This window comes from Neovison vison, chromosome 3 (genome assembly GCF_020171115.1).
Source record: "Neovison vison isolate M4711 chromosome 3, ASM_NN_V1, whole genome shotgun sequence".
Taxonomy (NCBI): domain Eukaryota; kingdom Metazoa; phylum Chordata; class Mammalia; order Carnivora; family Mustelidae; genus Neogale; species Neogale vison.
Window position 1 is genome coordinate 160,365,159 of NC_058093.1, and position 21,865 is coordinate 160,387,023.

At 38.9% G+C, this 21,865-nt stretch overlaps 1 protein-coding gene and 1 pseudogene across 1 annotated transcript in view; both read right to left on the minus strand.

Moving 5' to 3' along the window:
* The window catches only part of GALNT1 (polypeptide N-acetylgalactosaminyltransferase 1), a 79,661-nt gene extending 72,332 nt beyond the window's left edge, over window positions 1–7,329 (minus strand). Inside the window, exon 1 of the mRNA XM_044243152.1 lies at window positions 7,275–7,329. The gene's annotated coding sequence lies outside the window, so the exon portion shown is untranslated. The remainder of the gene's footprint in view (window positions 1–7,274) is intronic.
* Window positions 7,330–9,528: 2,199 nt separating this feature from the next.
* LOC122903578 lies at window positions 9,529–19,065 on the minus strand (annotated as a pseudogene).
* Window positions 19,066–21,865: the final 2,800 nt, after the last annotated feature.

Genomic DNA, 21,865 nt, shown 5'->3' on the forward strand with positions numbered 1-21,865 from the left:
TTTTGGGGGCGCCTGGGTGGCTCAGTGGGTTGAGCCGCTGCCTTCGGATCGGGTCGTGGTCTCAGGGTCCTGGGATCGAGTCCCGCATCGGGCTCTCTGCTCGGCGGGGAGCCTGCTTCCTCCTCTTTCTCTGCCTGTCTCTCTGCCTACTTGTGATCTCTCTCTGTCAAATGAATAAATAAAATCTTAAAAAAAAATTAATATTTTTCCTAACTATAAAGTCATACTTGCTCAATGCAAAGGATTTGGCAAACAAAAAAGTAAAAGACAAGACAGAAAACCCCCTGTAAACACTCATCCCAATTGAACACTACCACCAATTGGTTAAGTGTCCTCCCAGTCTTTGGAATACAGGAGATATGTCTTAAAGCAACTTTGTAATGCCTAGTTTGATTCAAACATTTAATGTCTTAAATGTCCTTATCAGGGAGAAAAGAAAGGAATGGGTGTGACTTTAAAGGGGGTAGCAAAAGAGATATTTGTGGTGATACTGTATTTTGATTTTTCTTTTTTTCTTTTTTAAAAGATTTTATTTATTTATTTGACAGAGATCATAAGCGGGCAGAGATGCAGGCAGAGACAGGCGGGGCGAAGCCAGCTCCCCGCTGACCAGAGAGCCTGAAGCGGGGCTTGATCCCAGGACCCCGGGACCATGACCCAAGCAGAAAGCAGAGCTTTAACCCACTGTGCCACCCAGGTGCCCCTTGATTTTTCTTTTAAGTTATAGGTTCAACAGACATTTCTAACCCGTATTCCACCTCAACTACTGGATATCACGTTATAGGCAACATTGAATGTCTTAAGGGTCATTTCAAACTAGCCTTGATATTTACAAATCTATGTCAAGGGGCACCTGGGTGGTTCAGTGGGTTAAAACATCTGCCTTCAGCTCAGGTCATGATCTCAGGGTCCTGGGATCAAGCCCCACGTTGGGCTCTCTGCTCAGTGGGGAGCCTGCTTCCCTCTCTCTCTTTCGGCCTACCTCTCTGCCTACTGTGATCTCTGTCAAATAAATAAATAAAATCTTAAAAAAAAAAAAAAAAGCTATGTCAAATGCCATATATTAATGTACCCTAAAAAATAGACATAAAATAGATATAAACCAAGGGGGCTTTCTGGTTCATGATGCCGACTCTTGCTCTCACCCTCCCCCAAAGATTTCTTCTGGTAACAGACCCAGCTCCCTGGTCAGAAGACAGCCAAGTGACATGGCAAGGCCAACCAGAGGACCTCACCCCTTGGCTTTTCAAGTCACAGGGCTAGAGGCTATACACGTAGCTCTGCAGTCAACCACACTGCCCAACACCTGGAGAAAGGCCACCTTCAAGTCCAAGAGAATGAGCCCAAGGAGAGGCATACAGAACAAGAGGCAGAGTCCAGATGGCGGCCAAGTCCCTGACACTTCCTTTGCTTATTTGTGGAGCATAAGAAATAACACAGAGGACATGGGGAGATGGAGAGGAGAAGGGAGTTGGGGGAAATTGGAGGGGGAGATGAACCATGAGAGACTGTGGACTCTGAAAAACAATCGGAAGGTTTAGGAGGGGCAGGGGGTGGGAGGTTGGGTAAGCCTGGTGGTGGGTATTATGAAGGGCACATACTGCAAGGAGCACTGGTTGTGGTGCATAAACAATGAATTCTGGAACACTGAAAAGAAATTTAAAAAATAAATAAACATTTAAAAAGAAAAGAAATCGGTTTCTAACACAACCAGAACACCTGGGATGTGGAGAGGTGGGAAGGAAAGAGGAGGAGACCAACAGGTGAAACCAAGCAGGTTCTATTCAACTGATGAGGTTCCCTTTTACTAGCTATAAACAACTGTACATCATGAGGCAAACTATACTATTTGAAAAGATAATTTTTAATACTCCAAATCACAGAAATACATCAAATATCAAAAGTATGTAGGAGGAACATCACTAAAATAAAGGATCATAACACAACACCTGTATCATGTATCCACCACCCAGTTTAAGAATAAGAAAGTAATCTTCAAAGTTCCCTCTCCAATACCATCGCTTTCCCAGCTCCTCAAAGGCAACTTCTATTCCAAACTTACTATTCTCTCTTTTCCTGACAGTTTTACTTCACTGATAGTCTTAGCAATGCCTTCTTTACATGTGTCTGTTTCTGAATTGCTCATAAATGGAAAAATCTGTCTTTCTTTTTTCTTTTTTTTTAATACCAAGTTCCCGAGAGCCATCCATATGTTGCTTGCAGTTACAATCAATTTGTGTTTACTACTCAGTAGTATTCCACTGGCTTAGCATACCACAGTTTATCCACTTTATGCTTAATAGACATGTGGTTCTTTCTAGGTTTCTATAGTTACAAACATACTGTTAGGAACATTCCTAAACATGTATCCTGGCACACATGTGCAGGAGGAGTAAGGGGTGCAGGGCAAGGGTGATGAACTTCTGCAAAGGACAAGATGGTAAATATTTTAGGCTTTGCAAGACAGATCTACAGTGTAAGCATTCAACTCAGGTACTACACCACAAAAGCAGACATAAACGACATAAGTAAGTGTGACAGTATTCCAACTGAACTTTATTTATGGACGGTGAAATCTGAATTTCATGTAATCTCCACATTATAAATTACATAATTTTGTTTCACTTCACAATTTTAAAATTGTTAAAAATCTTTTTTAACTCATGGGTTGTCACACCAACCCCTGAACTAGAGAACACACATAAAGGTATTAGGTTATAGGGAATGCATATTTTCAGTAAGACTAAACATGACCAATTTGTTTTCCCAGGTGGTTGATGCAAAACAGTAAGCAAAATGAGAGCTCTGGATGTGCTCGCTGGCAACACTTACTAATGTCAGACTTTCTTATTTTCTGACAATCTGGAGTGTGTAGTTGGTATCTTTTTTTAAAAAAATATTTTATTTATTTATTTGACAGACAGAGATCACAAGTAGGACAGAGAGGCAGGTAGAGAGAGAGGAGGAAGCAGGCTCCCCGCTGAGCAGAGAGCCCAATGTGGGGCTCGATCCCATGACCCTGGGATCATGACCTGAGCCGAAGGCAGAGGCTTTAACCCACTGAGCCACCCAGGCGTCCCTGTAGTTGGTATCTTAATGTAGTTTTAATTTGCACTTCCCCACTGTCTCTGATAATACTGGTCATTCCATTTCTGCTTCTCTAATGTGCCTATGAAGTCTAGGCCACTATTCTATTCAGTGGGTTGTTCTGTCTTTTTCCTATTAATTTCTAAAGACCTTTGCGCAGTCTGGATTCTAATCTTACTTTGGCTACATGCACTGCAAGAATCTTTTCCCAGCTTATAGCTTGTTTTAACAAGAGGTGGCTTTTGTGGTTTACATTTTCTATGTCTTAAGAAATTCTTTTCTATTTAGATATCATTAAAAATAAAGTTCTAATGTCTACAAATTTTTAAGTTTTACCTTTCAGGTTTAAGTAGAGATTTAACATCGCTTTCTTCCACGTGGCTAATGAAATGTCCTGCCACACTGTGTGGAAAGTTCATCCTCTTACTAAAGGTGTACATGCAATGCTAACTTTGTCATAAACTAGATTTCCAGGGTTCTATGTTCTGTTCCACCGACCCATCTACCTTACACCAAATTGCTGTCTGTCTTACAGCTTTATAGCAATTCTTGATATACACTAAAGAAGTCTTCGCACCCTGCACTACTTCTTGAGGTGGGCCTTGGCTACTTTTGAGCAACTGGCCTTCCTTAGGTGTAACAACCATAATTCCTAAAAACGATATTCCACCTACTGAAAAAAGAAATCTAGTAGTTAAAATTTACATGTCTATGATAGAACAACCCTACTGTTAGGATTAAATTAAATTTTAAAAATGATACAAGTCATAGAGAAGAAGTTGGTAATGAGGAGTTCAACTCAGGAGCCATTCAAAAGAAAAATTCCAGGGGCAGCTGGGTGGCGCAGTCAGTTCAGCATCCACCTCTTGGTTTCAGCTCACATCATTATCTCAGGGTCCTGAGACTGAGCCCCAAGTGGAGCTCTGTGCTCACCAGGGAGTCTCTTTGTCCTTTACCCTCAACCCGACTTGTGCTCAGGCTCTCTCTCCCTTCCTCTCTAAAATATATTTTTTAAATGCTTAAAAAGATAAAAGAAAAATTCTAAAAATGTCTTACAAAATGGTATCATTATTAAAACGTACAGCACCTAACTTTTATGTCTAATATACTGTTGTTCCTTTAAAAAAAAGGGGGGGGGGTTCAGTATTTTAGAGTCACAGTTCATACCATGCTCTCTGGGTATTTACTGAGTCTTCGCCAATTACATTCTTGATACCAGGTCAGGTACCTAGGTGGTACAAGCCTGAAGGCAATGATCCACACCATGGAAGCCCTTATAAACACCAACCTAAGTGATGCACCATTCACATTACAAAAGAGAAACATCAACTCAGGAAGCCTGGCAGGAAAAAAGACTTACAGATAGGGAAGTTTCTAACTAGTTTTTATCAGAAGTCAGTAAGATATTAAACTTTTCTGCAACAAGGTTCATTCTTTCTTTCTTTCTTTTTTTTTTTTTTAAAGATTTTATTTATCTTTTTTGACTGAGAGAGCAAGCAGGGGGAGCAGCAGGAAGAGGGAGAAAGAGAAGCAGGCTCCTAATTGAGCAGGCAGCCCAGTGCAGGGCTCCATCCAGGACCCAGGGAATGCAGATGCTTAACCAACTGAGCCACCCAGGTGCCCCGTCCTATTTTGTTCTAAAGAACAGTGCACTACAGTGTAACTGCAGGATCCACACCTGTGGGATCTTACTAAAGAAACTCCATGGTCAAGTAAGTTAGAGAAATGTTACAGACTCTCTATGCTCTGGGAGATCCATACTGCACGTTATTGCCCTAAAGGTTCTGTTAAGTTTGGCAATAAAGAAACATATCTAACTCTGTTAACTCAGAGAACTTATCATTTTCAAGCAGAGCTTTCTCCATCTATTTTGTCTTTTTTCGCACAATACAGATTTCAAATAGCAATAGATAAAGTAATAAAGATTGGTTTCAAATCCTGGAATCAGCCAATTTTTAAACTATGAGTTATTCTTCTTCTGAAAAACTGGTATTTCTGTGCATCTGCAAATTCCATAAAAAAGAAATCCTATCGTGTTCACAGGAAGATCTTCATAAAGTGAGGGTTAATTTTGTAATATTTTAATTTAACTGTTTACACTTCACATTTCTGCACTATTCTTTAACATAACATGTACAACCCACATAGTTGTGGACAAAAATGGTAAATCCGGAAGTCATCATTATATAAATTCCCAAAAGAAAAGAATCTAAAAGAAGTGAAAAGAATTCTAAGAGAAGTGAAATTTAGCAACTATATTTATTATTTTTTTTTCTAAGTTTAGAATATCAGATTCAGAAAAAAATGTATCAGCATTAAATGTTACATTTAACAATACAACAGGATGCTGTAGGGAGAGAGTTAATACTGCAGGTCTGTTTTACTCAGGCTTTCCTAATCTCTGGGGGATGCCTGGAGCCATGGTAATGACCCCTGGCCAAACTCTGAGAACTAAACTCCTGGAATGTTCACAGTCACTGGCTAAGGATGTTAGAGACAGCAGGTCAGGATATATCAGGCTGTCAGCATTGTTTAAAGTAGGCATCAAGATTTATGATGTGCACCTGGTATCTGGTCAGGGTCCTAAGTTTTAGCAACCAGGGCTGGCCACAGAAAAACATGTCCATGTGAGCCTCACAGAGGAAAGACATCAACATTTGTGTCTTATCTTCCTAGCATTCACCTGCATGTAGCTTCTTCCTGCTGTTCCTATACTGCATCTTTTGCTGTAATAAACCTTAGCCAGGAGTACAACATTATGTTAAGTTGGGGGAGTCCAGCAGATCAAAACTAATGGGCAGTTATGGTACTCCCATCAAAATAAACACCATTAAAGCATTTGGTTTGCCATAACACCTACTTCTAAATGGTACATGATCATAATCACAATCTGCTTAAATGAATAAACCAAGGTATAGGGTAAAAGTGAACACAGCAGTCACAAGATTACTATCCCTAGAAAGGGCTTGGTTGTAAGGTGGGCCCTTGACTAGCATCTGGTACTTAAATGATAAACAATTCCCTACACTGATATAAAACTCACCTTAAATAGTAAGTGTACCTAACTGTGCCTAACCCATTTGTCAAACAATATAGTTTGTGCAAAACACATGACTGCCTTCTGGGAGACTCAAATTTTGGTACATGCTAGGCCACAATGACCAGCCCCAATGAAAACACTGGCACTGAATTTAATGCCCCAGCTTGTAACACTTCACACGTATTGTCACAAGTCATTGCTAGAGCACATCGCGTGTGACTCCCCTGGGAGAGGTTCTTGGAAGCTTGTGCCTATTGTCCTCTAGACTTCACCCTATGCACTTTGCCCTCTGTCAATACTGCTTTGTATCCTTTCACTCTAAGAAGTCTTAGTTTTCTTATGACTACATGCTGAATCCTGTGAGTCCTCCTAGCCAATAACTAAACCTGAGGTAGCCATGGGAACCCCAAACACAATCAGCATATTAAAAGAGAAGTGAGTATCTATTAGTCCAAATGCTGATATTCAAATCTGGGTTCAAGTTTGAATTCCAACACTTACTAGCTAAGCAATCCTAGAGATGTTACTCTTTATTTGCATATATCTGGGGCTCTTCATTCCTTTGAGAAAAACATGCCCACCTTATAGTCCCATTTCATTAAATTAAATGAGGTAATGTACATCACTTAGGTATCAGCACACACTCAGTAAATATTAAATAGTATTTCTAGAGGTACTTTCTTAAATGAAACAAAAAAACCAGAACTTTTATACTTGTACTGATGCAATGATTATTCAAATGGTCATGCAGAGTACTACAAAAAGAAACTCAGAGGTAAACTTTAACTGAATCTTCAACACTGATTCTATCAGTGACTCCCAGTCCACATGACAGGATTCTTGGGTGAGCTCAAGCACGTTAAACCCCATATACAAATTTTTTATTCCTAGACGGATATTCATCTAGTCTTCAAACTGACCTCCCTGAGGAAATATGAATGCACTAGTTAATTAGTGCTGGGACTGTGCCTGATGGTTACATTTCTCAAATAACTGAATTTGCATTTTAATATAAGCCATTCACTTATGTATAGATGAGGAAAAAGTCCCATCAACACAAGTATGAAACCTCCACAGCTGTAAGAGCAAGCCCCAAGGCAAAGAGAAGTGCAACCCTGAAGTCATTCACTCCCAGCTATCAACTTACCCCAAAGTGGTTTTTCAAATGAATTCATATCCCAAATCCACATGTCCCACATTTCCTGTTGAAAAATAAATTTCCTAAAATCAGATTATTACAGAATAACTCTATCCTCCCCCCCTTATTACTTCAGCCAACCTATCCCACTGGACTCTAAGTCAGCCATACCTGAGGGCAAAACTCATGTCTTATTTAGCCAGATCTCTAATGCTGAACACAGGCACATAACAGGTGTTTCCCCAAAGCTTGCACATAATAGGTGTTCAGTTAATGTCTAATACATGAATAAAATATTACTGAGAGCCAACAGCAAATTCAGTGGAAAAAAACTATCATTCTTCCTCTTAGAAATCTATCAGGATATTCACTTTCCAGGTGGGAAGGCCAAAGACACAGAGATAGCACCTGCAGCAGGTACTATTTATTCCTTTGTTTTTTTAAGATTTTGTCTATTTAGTTGATAGAGAGAGCACAAGTAGGGAGGAAGAATGAGAAGCAGACTGCCTGCTAAGCAGGGAGCCTGCTGCAGGGCTCCAACCCAGGACTCTGGGATACTGACATGAGCCGAAGGCAGCCACATAACGGACTGAGCCCACGCAGGTGCCCCAGTACTGCTTATGCCTTATCCCCCTCCACATACACCATGCTTCACTCCATTAGATCTCCAACTGAATTCAACTGATCATTCTCTGCTAGACTACCTTTTCTCTACTCGTTCAAGCTAGCCATCGCTTCCTGGTGCAAGTAACCAAATCTCAAGAACAGGCCCCAAGGGGAAAACTGTTGGGGACATTTTAGGAAAAGTTACGCTGTCTCAGAGGTGTTGAAGGAGAAATTATACCTATAGTAGGGGAGCTATTTATGGGTGGGGGCGGAAAGCACACGGGAAGTGTATCTACACCTTCCTCTCAGTTTTACTGTAAACATGTAACTGCTCTAAAAAAAAAAGTCTTTAAAAAATAAAACATGAAAGACTTATACAAAGAAAGGTGAAACCACTCCTACTGGAGTAACCCTCCCACAAACAATAATTACAAACTCTGGCCCAAACATAAAAACCACTACTGAAAAGCACTGGATAGGTTACATAGGTGATGGGGATTGTGGAGGGCCCTTGTGATGAGCACCAGGGGTTGCACGGAAGTGTTGAATCACTATATTGGACGCCTGAAACTAATATTACACTGTATGTCAACGGGAATTCAAATAAAAACTTAAAAAAATTTTTTTAAAAAAATTAGAGAAGCACTAAACAGCAACCAAAACACAGAAAAGGCACCCCTTGAAACAGAGGAACTATACTAGGTGAGATTTGCCTTTTTATGGCTGCTTGCCTGAAGGCAGAGACCACCCTGCATCATGTGCAGCAGGTAAAACTCAAGAAGGAGCTCTCACTCTCATTGGCTTGTGGCATCAAAGGATGAAGGCTGGGGCCAGGAGAGCAACTAGAAAGTAAGGAAGAAAATCCTAGACATATTTCTGTATATAAACCTCACCACAATCCCTACCTAAGCCCTAAACACACAACACAGGAGACTCCAGAGGTCCCAAAAAAAAGAAATGGCTAAAATGGCTGAAAGAACTGAGCAAGAGATTAGGTTGTTGCCCAATGCAGGAGAAACAGAGTTTGGGATTTAAGGCCAGCCAGTTAACTGCCTGCTAGAACAACAAAGAATCAATACTCTATCGGAGAAAACAGAATTATGGATCACAAAAGCATTTATAACATTCAATATTCAACAAAAAATTACTAGACGTGAAAATAAACAAGAAAATGCGACTATGGTTAAAAAAAAAAAAAAAAAAAGCAGTCAATATACTTTGGACACAAGATTACCCAGATGTTGGAATTAGTAGACAAGGGCTATAAAGCAGCTACTAACCATGTGCTCAAGAACTTAAGAATAATAAAGGAAGAGAAGTAACCCATCAGGTAAATACAAAGTATAAAAAGGAACCATACAGGACCACGAAGAACACAAATAAATGAAGTCTGACATATAGAATTCACTTCACAGGTTCAACAGCACATGAGAAATAAGAGATACAGGCATATCTTAAAGATACTGTAGGTTCAGTTCCAGACCACCATAATAAATAAAGTAATATTAATTTTTTGTTTCACAGTACATATAGAAGTTTACATTTTACAGTTTATTAAGATGTGATAGTATTGTGTCTAAAAAAACTAATGTACATATAAAAATATACTTCATCGCTAAAAAAATGCTAACCATTATCTGAGCTTTCAGAGTCATAATCATTTTGCTGATGAAGGGTCTTGCCTCTGCGTTGATGGCTACTGACTGATCAGGGCAGTGGATGCTGAAGGCTGGGCTGACAGTGGCCATTTCTTAAAATAAGACAACAATGAAATTTGCCATATCAACTGACTCTTCCTCTCATGAATAACTTCTCTGTAGCATGCTATGCTGTTTGACAATATTTTACCGACAGCATAACTTCTTTCAAAATTAGAGTCAACTGGGGTACCTGGGTAACTCAGTTGCTTAGGTGTCCGCCTTCGGCTTGGGTTGTGATCTCAGGGTCAAGGGATGGAGCCCCGCTTCAGGCTCCCTGCTCAGCGGGGAGTCCACTTCTTCCTCTCCCTCTTCCCCTCTACCCTCTCCTTTGTGCTCTCTGCTCTCTCTCAAATAAATAAATAAAATCTTGAAAAAAAATTAGAGTCAATTTTCTCAAACTCTACTGCTGCTTGATCAACTAAATTTATAAATGATATTATAAATCCTCTGCTGTCATTTCAACAATCTTCACAGCATTTTCACCAGAAGTAGATGCTATCTCAAGAAGCCACTTTCTTTGCTCATCACAAGAAACAACTCCTCATCTGTGCAAATTTTATCATGAAAGTGCAATTCAGTCACATCTTCAGACTCTACTAATTCTAGTTCTCTTGCTATTTCTACCACATCTGCAGTGCCTTCCTCCACTGATGTCTTGAACCCCTCAAAGTCGTCCATGAGGGCTGGAATCAACTTCTTCCAGAGTCCTGTTAATGTTGATATTTCAGCCTCTTCCCATGAATCACACATTATGTTCTTCACAGCATCTAGAGTTTCCAGAAGGTATTCAACTGACTTTGCCCAGATCCATCACAGGAATCATTATCTATTGCAGCTATAGCCTTACAAAATGTATTTCTTAAATAATAAGACTTAAAAGTTAAAAAAAATACTCCTTGATCCATGAGCTAAAGAATGGATACGGTGTTAGCAGACATGGAAACATCAATCTCATTGTGTATTTCCATCAGCGCTTTGGGGTGACCAGGTCTATTGTCAATTAGCAGTAAAATATTCAAAGGAATTTTTATTTTTTCCTGAGCTGTAGGTCTCAACGATGGGCTTAAAACCATATTGTAAACAGTAAACCATGTTGTAAACAGATGTGCTATCATTCAAGCTTTGTTGGTCCATTTCTAGAGAAAAGGCCAGGATTTAGCATAACTCTTAAGACCTGGGATTTTCAGAATGATCAATGAGCACTGGTTTCAACCTAAAGTCACCAGTTGCATTAGCTCCTAATAAGAGAGTTAACCTGACCTCTGAAGCTTTGGAATCAGGCACTGACTTCTCCTGTCTAGCTATGAAAGTCCTAGATGGCATTTTCATCCAACAGAAGGCTATTCTGTCTATACTGAAAATCTGTTATTTAGTGAAGACATCGTCATTAATCACCCTGGCTGGATCTTCCGGGTAAGCTGCTGCCACTTCTTCATCAGCACTTGGTGCTTCACCTTGCACTTTTACGTTACAGAGATGCCTTCCTTCCTCAAACCTCACGAACCACCCCGCCTGCCAGCTTCAGACTTTTCTTTGCAGCTTCCTCACCTCTCTCAACCTTCATGGAACTGAAGAGAATTAGGGGCTTGTGCTGGATTAGGCTCTGACTAAAGGGAATGTTGTGGCTGGTTTGATCTTCTATTCATCCCACTAAAACTTCCTGCATATCAGTAATATCACTGTTTGGCTTTCTTATCACTCTTCACTGGAGTAGCACTTTTACTTTCCTTCAAGCACTTTCTTTTGCATTCCCAACTTGGTTGGCAGATTATACAGAGCTTTCGCCCTATCTCAGTTTCAACATGCCTTCCTCACTCAGCTTAATCATTTCTAGCTTTTGATTTAAAGTAAGAGACATGTAATGCCTCCTTTTACTTGAACACCGAGAGGCCACTGTAGGGTTAGATTTGGCCCAATTTTCATATTCTTGTGTCCTGGTGAACAGGGAAACCCAAGGAGAAGCGGGGAGAACGTGAGAGGGGGTAGACGACAGTCGGCAGGTGAAGCAGTCAGAATACACATAACATTTACCAATTAAGTTCACCAGATCTTATATAAGCACAGTTTGTGGCAGCTCAAAACAACTGCAATAGTACATCAAAGCTCACTGATCAAAGGTCACCATGACAAACCTAATAATAATGAAAAAGTCTGAAATATTACACGAATTGGACATAAAAAATTGACATAGAGACTCAAAGTGAGTAAACACCACTGGAAAATAATGTCAACAGACTTGCTCAACATAGGGTGCCACAAACCTTCAATTCGTAAAAAACATGGTAACTGCAAAGTACAATAAAATGAGGTATGCCTGTAAAGGCTCAGTCAATTTAAAGATACATCAAAAGCAAGTATCCAATCTGAAGATCTGAAAGAAAAATTTTTTAATGAACAGAGAGCCTCAGTGAATTATGGTACAATATCGTAAAGTTTAACGTATGTGAAATCAAAGTGCCAAAAGGAGAAAATTATATAAAAACTATATATATACAGAAAAGTTAATGCAAAAATAACAGCTAAAAATGTCCACAACTTGGAGAAATCACAAATCTAAGTCCAGTGACCCCTACGCATGACAAATACAAAGAAAATCCCAACTAGAGCTCATCATATACAAAAGCTAAACACTAAAGATACAGAGAATAACCTGGAAGCAGACAGAGGGAAAAAAGACATACTGTATATAGAGGTAAAAAATGGCTGACTTCTCATTATATAAAACAATTTTCAGGTAAAGAGAAGCCAAAACAACTCATCTCTTTGCAGACCTGCACTACAAGCAAGGCTAAAGGAAATTCTTCAGGCAGAGGGAAATGACACCAGATCTGTAAGGAGAAAGGAAGAACAGAAGCAATGGTAAATGTAGGAGCAAACAAAAAAGCCTGATTCCTCCCTCTTGCTTTCCCCCCCCCCTTTAATTTTTATTTAGGGATACCTGGGCTCCAGTCAGTTAATTGTCTGCCTTCAGCTCAGGTCATGATCTTGGGATCCTGGGATTAAGTCCCATATCAGGCTCCTTGCTTAGCATGGAGCCTGCTTCTCTGTCTGCTGGTCTTCCTGTTTGGGTGCTCACTCTCTCTCTCTCTCTCTGACAAAATCTTTTTTAAAGAAATTTTATTTATTTGAGAAAGAGAAAATACACAAGGTAGAGAGTACAAGCAGGGGAAGGAGCAGAGGGAGAGGGAGAAGCAGGCTCTCCATTGAGCAGGGATCCCAATATGGGGCTTGATCTCAGGACCCTGAGATCATGACCTGAGCCAAAGGCACACGACTAACTGCTTAACCAACAGAACCACACAGGCGCTCCTCCTTCTTGCTTTTTAAAAAGACATAGGGCTGACTAAATTAAAACTCTTAACTTTGTGCTGCAGTTAAAAAGCTCGTAGTTGGATCTTGGGAGCGGGCGGGTGGTCCTACGGGAGGCAAGCCACCGCCCGTTCCCACCCCCTGCCTCTCAGCGCCCCCTCCGTGCTCTTAGCTGAGTGTCCCACTGGACCCGAAGTGTTTACTTTGAAAAAAATTAGAGTGTTCAAAGCAGGCCCGAGCCGCCTGGATACCGCAGCTAGGAATAATGGAATAGGACCCCGGTTCTATTTTGTTGATTTTCGGAACTGAGGCCATGATTAAGACGGACGGCCAGGGGCATTCGTATTGCGCTGCTAGAGGTGAAATTCTTGGACCCGCAAGACGGACCAGAGCGAAAGCATTTGCCAAGAATGTTTTCATTAATCAAGAACTACAGTCGGAGGTTCCAAGACGATCAGATACCGCCGTAGTTCCGACCATTTAAAAAAAAATAAAAGAAAGTAAAAGAAATTTTTAAAAGGACAAAAAACAAACAAAAAAACCCTCCTGACTTTGTAGTGCATTAATTTCTTAATATGAAGATGTAATATGTGAGAAAATTAGAGGAAACAACAAAGGTGGGAGTTAAGTGGAACTACATAGTTGCCAGGGACTTGTTTTACATGAAATACTATAACCTAGCACCCACTCATAATATTTACAAAGAAATCCCAGTAGATTGAAATTAAGAATAACCTCTGTTAGCCTGATAAAGGATATCTGCCCCAAATCTATAGAAAACAAAACAGTTTCTCATAAAGTGGTGGAAGCATTCTCTTTCAAGTTAGTGAAAGGATAAAAATGTATTCAGTCACTTCTTCCTGTTAAGAATGTACTAGAAATTCTACCCAGAAGAGTAAAACAAAAGATTTAGGAATTGGAAAGAAGAAGAAAAAAAGAAAGTGATAGAAAAATCCAAAACAATAATGACCATGAGAACTAATGAAAAGTTTTGGCAAGATTGCTGGATACAAGTTTAACAGGCAAAATTCTATAAATTCTTATTGCCAATAACTAGAATGTTGCTTAAAAAGTTCTTTAAAAAATAAAAACATCATGGTCAAATATGGATAGTTTATTAAAGAAATAGATTCTCTCAATATTAATCTATATACTTAATACACTTCTAATCAAAAATCTCAATATAATTTTCTTTACAGAACTATAAAAGCAGGCTAAAATCACATGGGAGAACAAAGACATGAAAGTCAATAAAATTTTGGACAAGGTGAAAGTACTTTGTCTACCATATACCAAGCTACAGTAATTAAGTCAGTGCAATACATGGCAGAGATAGATTAAAGAACCAGTAAAACAGAAGAGAGTCCGGAATCAGACCCACATGAATATGCAACTTGATATAGGACAGAGGTGGCACTATAAATCAGTGCGAAAAAGACAGGCTGTTTAATAAATGTTCATCCACATGTAAAAATGAAATAAAACTCCTATCTCATGCCATACAAAAGAACAATTCCAGGTGAATTAAAGTTTAAGGATATATGTTCTACAACTTTAAACTAAAATATAGGCAAGTATCTTCATATCTTTGGGTAAGGAAGAATTTCTTAATACTCAAAAAGCACACATCATAAAAGGAAAAAGTAATCTCCACTACATGAAAGTTAATTAAAAAAAAAAAAAAGATTTTATTTATTTATTTGACAGAGAGAGAGAGAGCACACAAGCAGGGGGAACAGCAGAAGGAGAGGGAGAAGCAGGCTCCCCACTGAGCAGGGAACCCAACATGGAGCTCCATCTCAGGACCCTGGGATCTTGACATGAGCTGAAGGCAGACACTTAACTGACTTAGCCACAGATGCGTCCTAAAAATTAATTTTTAAAATATAACCAAAGATGTCATCATAGATAGTCAAATGATAAACCAAAAACTAGGGGAAAATAATCAAGAAAAGATTAATATCAGAATGTATTAAAAACTTTTCCAACTCAAAACAACACACAAGTGAAAAATGGCATGGTAATGGGCAAAAGAGAGGCAAGAAAACGTATATAGCCAATGAATGTATGAAAATATGCTCAACTTCAGAAGTTTGCAGAAAAATGAATTTGACCTCATTGAACTGGCAAAACACAAGTGTTAGTAAGGAATAAAGAAATGTGACACTCATAGAATGCTGTTCCTAGTAATTTGGCACAGCCACCTTGGAAAGCAATCCAGCAATATCTAGAATAGCTGAAGAAACCACTACCCATTATTCGGTAATTCAACTTCAGGTACGTACCCTGGAGAAACTCTCACACATATAAGGAGACATGCACAAAGACTACAACATTGTTTATAATGGGGGGGGGGAGGGGGAAGGTAACAACCTAGATAAACAGCAAGAGGAAATGGGTAAATAAATTGTGTAACAGAATATACAGGCAGTTAAAATTAAACAAGAACTGTATGCATCAACATGGGTAAACACTGTTGAATGAAAAAAAGCAATACATGCAGGATATGTATAGTATGTTCCATTTATAAAGAGTTTTAAAGCTATTAGAACAAGACATTATTCATAGACACAAACACATATTGTAAAGACAGAGTAACATGTAAAAATATAATATACCAAATTCACATTATGGATATTTCTGAGGAGGGAGGGAAGGACTTCAATAATACTGGAACTTTTTTTTACATAAAATAAATTGTGGCAGACTGCTACAATTTGGTTTCTTACCCAATTCCTATTTTCCTATTTGGTCTTACAAATCAAACTGCTCTAAGAGTGGCAATTTACACAACTTGGCTTGCACAGTGGATTAAGGTAGCCAATAAGATAAAATCAAAAATCACTGGAGTGGGCCATGGGAAAGATACTGAAAGGGTAAGGACTTCATGGGGACATGGGCCCTTTGCCTTACTCCCTTTATCCTCCAATCTGGGATAAGAACATGAGGGATGGAGTCACAAGGACCTGCTCAGCAACCATGAGATGACCTTGAGAAAGAGAGCTACAAGCTAAGGACTGTAAAGCAGAAAGACAGATGCACAGTCTTTGTTGCTCACATAGCTGCCATGTCCTGGGAGGAAAAAAGGCCTCTTTAAAGCACCTTTTGGTAGGGGCGTTGGGGGGGGTGGGTGTAGGGATCTTTCAAATGCAGCCAAACCTAATGCTACAATTAGAAGCAGAAGAAAATAGGGGGGAAGATGTTAAGACATAGGGGAAAGGAAGATTCTGCTACTGTACTTTTCTATGTTTTTAATTTTTTATTAAAAACTCTTTCACTGGGCGCCTGGGTGGCTCAGTAGGTTAAACTCTCTGCCTTCTGCTCAGCTAATGATCTCGGGGGTCCTGGGATTGAGTCCCACATCAGGCTCTCTGCTCAGCAGGGAGCCTGCTCCCCACTCTTCCTCTCTGCCCTGCCTCTGCCTACTTTGATCTCTGTCTGTCAAATAAATAAATAAAATCTTAAAAAAACAAAAACAAAAACAAAAAAACCTCTTTCACTTCCCAGATTTGAAACAGAGATTCTCAAATGTTAACCACAGACAACTGCTGGCCCATAGATCAAGAAAAAATACAAAGGCAACGCATACAATTTATGAGGTGGGCAACCAGAGTGGATAAAGAACTCACTAGAAACTGGCCAACCACACTTGGAGAATGCAGACCGCTACTACGGTATTGCCACCAGCACTGCTGCCGCCGGTTTGGATGACAAACAATCCCACAGTCTCTTGGCTCTGGGCTAGGGATGAGAAAAACCAAAAACAATCTGCAGACTAAACGGAAATCTCTGCTGTCATTCCCTTTCCCTATTTTTCCTTTTCCATGCATTCCCCAGAGCTCAGGGCCATAGTATTCTGTCTCCACAACTGGATCATCAGAGGAGCAAAAATATCACAGAACAGTAGTACCTTCAGAGGAAATTCAGTTGTCTTTTACAATGGCAAACAGGAAGGTTCTTTTGAAAACTACTTCACCTAAAACACTGTCTGATGTTACTTCGATACTAACTCAAGTGACCTTCTCCTATCTGAAAGATTTTAAAATTTGCTCGACAGACCAGATGAAAACATAAGTTTGGAATGAAGGTAGGTTTTAGATTTCGGCCCCAGATAATGGTCTGAAATAGTTATCATGTGAAAAACAACATAAGAAACAACGACGAAAACTCTTATTCACTTACTGGCCTGTTACAGAAAGATAATGATCTAGTCAGTCATGATTTATCACAGGTACCACGCAGTGCAAAACATGCTCTTCATCTTTTTTCTTTAGCTAGTCAGCAATATGGTACCTTCGTTTTTGTGGATTTTTTTTCACCCTAATTTGATTTCTCACTTACTCGGTTTCTTCCTAATGCCACTTAATTTCGTTTCTCAGCTTGTAACATCAGTGGTTGTTCTGCATTCTCTCCTGCTGATTTTACTCACTTTCTGGCCTCTTGCCTTTTGTTTCTGTGAATAGCTATTCTCTGCCTCACTCCCTCAGTATGGTTTTCCCTACTCTCAGATGGCTTCTGCATGGATACTAACTGAGATCCACACTAGGCCCTATCATCCCAAGAGCCTTTTTCCTGGAATTTTTTTTAGCCCTTTGGGGGTAGATGATAGGATTTGCTTCCTGATCTCACAACCAAACAAAACCAAAAAACCACAGTGATCAGGACGTTTACATTTAAGAATGTAATAGAAAGCTAACAGGAAAATTTTTTTAAATCCCTGAAAGAATCTTGCTATAGTCACATCAATAACCCAAAACACTTCTGCATTTTTTTTTCAATTCCACTGAATTCTCAAAATTGTATTCTGCTAAAACCTCTGAATACTTGGGTTCTCTCTCCTTCCTACTTACACTAAACAGTTGCACATGGTTTTTTTTTATTACCAATAAGAATGTAACTAAAAGATAATTTTTTCTGCAGATGACCTTTTTCCACTTCAGATTTAGAGAATTTAAGAACTGGGTTCACACACAAGCAGATTTTTTTCAAAAACGCATACTTTGTTACAGTCTGGATTTAGCTTCCTTCTTATCGCTATAAATTCAGAGGAATAACTAAAATAGTGAAGATACATTTAAACATTATCGAAGAGCATATACTTTTTAATGAATATAAAATAATTTTACAGCTTTAACAAGAAGTACGAACAGCACTGCAGAGAACAGTTAAATTTAACTACAACTCAGTTTTGCATTTTGCTGTGCTGTTCAAGTGTAGTACTGCCCTATATACATGAAGTGTGTGATTACCAAAAAAAGAACAGCAAAGCAGTCTTAAAGAAGAAGATGAAAGCTTTAACTGATACAGCAAAGTTTATGGTTTTATGATAAAGAAACTTAATCTTGAGGGAGAGTTATTTTAAAAGGAGCAAAGCAGAAAGGGAGAGAAATAATAAAAGCTAGGTATTGTTTTATTTCTCCACAGAAGAGTTGTTTGTTTTTGTTTCATAAAAGCCAAATGCAATGTGTGGATTTGTTAGACTTCTGAATCTATAAACTAACTCAAGACATTTTAGGGACCATCGACGGAAATCTGACCACACACTGGGTATTAAATGATACTAAGGAATCACTGTTAATTTTACCAGGAATATCAACAGCATTATGGCTAGATTTGAAAAAATTTTCTCATTTTTAAAAGATCCATACTAAAGAATGTTAGATGTATTACTTTAAAATATTTGGGGCTTGGGGGTCAGGGGCGGAGGAATTGAGAGGTGAAGCAAATCTTAATCTTTGCTGAATTGAATATCAAAGATGGAGACGGGTTTAAGTGAGTTCGTTTTATTATTTCTTCTACTTTTATATATGTTAGAATTTTTTTGAAATACAAAGAAATAACTTTTAAGTTTATTCCAGATAGCTAAAAGCTAAATTAGGATTATGAATGGTTTAACATTCTACTCTGGCAGGCCAAATACTGCAAACATTAGTGTTTTGTGAACAAAATCAAGGCATCAATACATTCATTCACTTAACTTCAATTTAGTAATACCTATTTACTATATGCTAAGCATTTCACCAGACCTGAGAGAGCAAAGAAGAGTTAGACAATGTCCCTGTTGCTAAGACAGGACAGTCACCATGAATACCTGTATATAAGATTCCAGGTGGTCTGGCAGAGGGCACGGAGCACAGCAGCCACAGACAGAAGACAGAGAGGGAAAATGTCAGACTACCTGTCATGTTCCATACACATTACAACCAGGTATCACTGCCACCCAAATGGGAGAGGAACCGCTAATGGAAGTTGTGTTTGTCTTTACACAAGACTCTACCCCAAGCATAAATGAATCCGAATCTGTGGGTATGGGGTTCCTCTACAGATGACTGTGTATGAGAAAATTGTAGCCTAACAACAAACCTTTCAAGTGGGTTTTATATTCATGTTTCAGCTGAGGAAGCTGAAGAGTCATAGGTTTTAAGGGTGAGCAAAGCTGCACATTTGAAGACCTGAAAGGTCTAAGAGGTCAGAAAAGAATCTGGAGAGCAGTACATAAAACCAAAAAGAACGAAATTCTCAGAAAGTTCTCCACAAGGCTAACTGCTACAGAGGAAGGTTAAAGACACTGGGAGCTGTGTTTGTCAACATTTAGCAAGCTTCAGTGGGCTGGGTGACTTAAACATGACACTAAAAAACATGAGAGGTGGCACCTGGGTGGGGACTCATTCAGTTAAGTGTCTTCCTTCGGCTCAGGTCATGATCTTGGGGGTCCTGAGATCACCCTTTGATAGGCTCCCTGCTCAGAGGGGAGCCTGCTTCTCTCTCTCCCTCTGCCCTGCCCCCTGCTCATGTGCCCTCTCTCTCAAATTAAACATTGGTGGGGGCGGGGCACCTGGATGGCTCACTCTCTCAAGCAGCCGACTCTTGGTTTCAGCTCAGGTCATGATCTTGGGCTTGAGCTTGAGCTCAGCAAGGAGTCTGAAGATTCTCTCCCTCTGCCCCTCCCCACATTCATGCACCCGCTCTAAAATAAATAAATATATCTTTTTTAAAAATTAAAAAATAAAACACATCAAAGTGTCTCATAAACTGTGCTAGGTAAAGAAATGAAACATTACTCAAGACTTTAGAATATTTCAAGCTTTACTACTAGTCCCATTAGGCATATGCTGTGTAAGGTTGGATAAAACAAAAAATACCTAGAGTTCCTAAAGCTAGAAAGGCTATTCTCTCCTTTAATGGGGATAGAAGTTAAAGCAGAAGGAAAGCACAACAAGGGCTGCTTGGCACTTACTGAGTGCTCGGCGTGTTCAGAGGCACTCTGTCGCAAAGTCCTCCCAACGAGTAGTGAGCGAGGTACTCTTCCGCTCATCACCTCACTGACAGAGAAAACTGACACTTTGAAGGGGTTGGGTAATTTGGCCAAAGTCACACAGTTTGTCAAGACCAGAATTCATAATCAGTCAAGTCCCAGTAATATCTGTACCCTTTACAGTCTACCTCCAGAACTCATATAAATGGAATCATAGTATAATGTATTCTTTTTCTACCTTTTGACTCCAATGTGTTTTTAAGATTTGTCCACATTGCTGTATTAACAGTTCACTAACTTTTGTCAATGGGATCTCCAACTCTTCTCTGGTGCCACAGAGCAGGAGATGGCAAACTGCTATTTTTACAAACAAAATTTTATGGGAACACAACCACACCTATTCCGTGTCTTTATGAAGGACCTACAGCTGCTTTGGCACTGTCACGGCTATGCTGAGTAACCACACCAATGGACTATGGGGACTGCAAGGCCTAAAACACTCACTGTGTGGGACTTTACAGGGAGTTTGCGGACTTCTGCCCTAGAGCATTGACTGCAGTGGTACACTTAATATTGTCCAAGTTTACAGTCAATGTACTTTTCATATGCATTTCCTTGTTGACAAATATTTAATGCCTATTCATTTTTCTTCTATGAAATGGCTTTTCTATTGCCCATTTATCTTTTTCATACTTGCACAGATGTGTGACATATAGACATGTATATAGAGATTGTGTATGTAGACATATAGATGTGTGTATATTACTGTAATAAAAATTTTTTGCCAATTGTTAGAAATTCTTCTATTCCTGTACTTGTGGCTAGTCTCTGCATTCTGCCACAAAGAAGAAATAAAAGATCTTAATTTTAATACAGCCACATTTATTAACCTTTTCATGTTAACAATTATGCTTTTAGCATCTGGTTAAGATAGCCTGAGGTTACAAAATACTCTAATATTTTATTCTGAAGGCTTAAGTTTTTCATTTCATAATTAACTTTTTAATCCATCTGGAATTCGTTTTTTTAATATGGTGTGAGGTAAGAAATCTTTTTTTCCCCAGTGTGGCTAAATAACAATACCGACATCATTTAGAGAGTATTCCATTTCCTTATTTGATTTGTAACACTAGCTCTGTTATATATCAGATTTCCAAGTATGTAGAGTTCTATTTTTCACCTTGATTTTCTTCCATTACCCATTTGTCTATCCTTGCCCTATTATTACATGATCTCAATTACTAATGTTACACATTAAGTATTAAAATCTAGTAGGACAAGTGGTCTTCAGAAATATCTTGGTTATTTGTGGCCAAATTTTAGAAATAACTTGTCAAGTTCCAAAAGAACAAAGAAATAAAAACCATACCCTGTGGATTTTTACTGAAATAGCAATAATTTTTCTATTAATGACAGATTAATTGATAAATTTATAAGACATAGTCTTTCTCCCTAAGAGCATGGCTGGCCCCCAAATTTATTTGGGTCTTCTTTAATGTCTTCCAATATTACTTTTATAACTTTCTATATAAAGATCTTGCCACCTCTTTTTATATTTATTCCTAGGTAGCTTTTTTTTTTTTTAAACTGTTGTGAAGTATCACTTTTTTTTTATTGTGAGTTGTTAGGCTATAATAACAGCACTAATTTTACTAAATTGATCTTATATTCAGTTAACTATTATAAACTCTAAAGATTTATCTGTGGATTTGAATTTCCTATGACAATAT